The sequence below is a fragment of the Tachypleus tridentatus genome, chromosome 2, assembly GCF_004210375.1.
Source record: "Tachypleus tridentatus isolate NWPU-2018 chromosome 2, ASM421037v1, whole genome shotgun sequence".
Taxonomy (NCBI): Eukaryota; Metazoa; Arthropoda; class Merostomata; order Xiphosura; family Limulidae; genus Tachypleus; species Tachypleus tridentatus.
The window spans coordinates 9,404,005-9,404,539 of record NC_134826.1 but is presented as its reverse complement, the minus strand read 5'-3'; positions in this window follow the sequence as shown (position 1 = coordinate 9,404,539).

Genomic DNA, 535 nt, shown 5'->3' with positions numbered 1-535 from the left:
ATAATGATAAATGTTACTACTATAAAGAGAGAAACACGCACTGACCATGAAATGGTGGATTACTACTGCTAAAACACACTACACAACCTGACGGTGGATGTTACTACTATATAAAACACACACAACCATGATAAAGCGATGGTTACTACTATAAAGAACACCACTATGATGGTAAATGCGATGAATGTTACTACTATAAGAAACACACACAACCATGATAATGTTACGCTACTATAAAGAGCCGCACAACCATGATGATTGTTACTACTATAAAGAGGCCACACAACCATGATAATGTTACTACTATGAAGTACTTGCACAACCACAATGGTGTTACTACTATAAAACACAAGAATAACCATGATGGCATGATAAACACGCAGTGATGATGTTACTACTATAAAAAGACCTGACCATGATGGTGTTACTATATAAAAGACCGCACAACCATGATTAGTTGTTGCTACTATAAAGAAACAACAATGGTACGACTTCGCTGACGGTGTTACTTTACTCTGGCAAAGTGCACTGACCA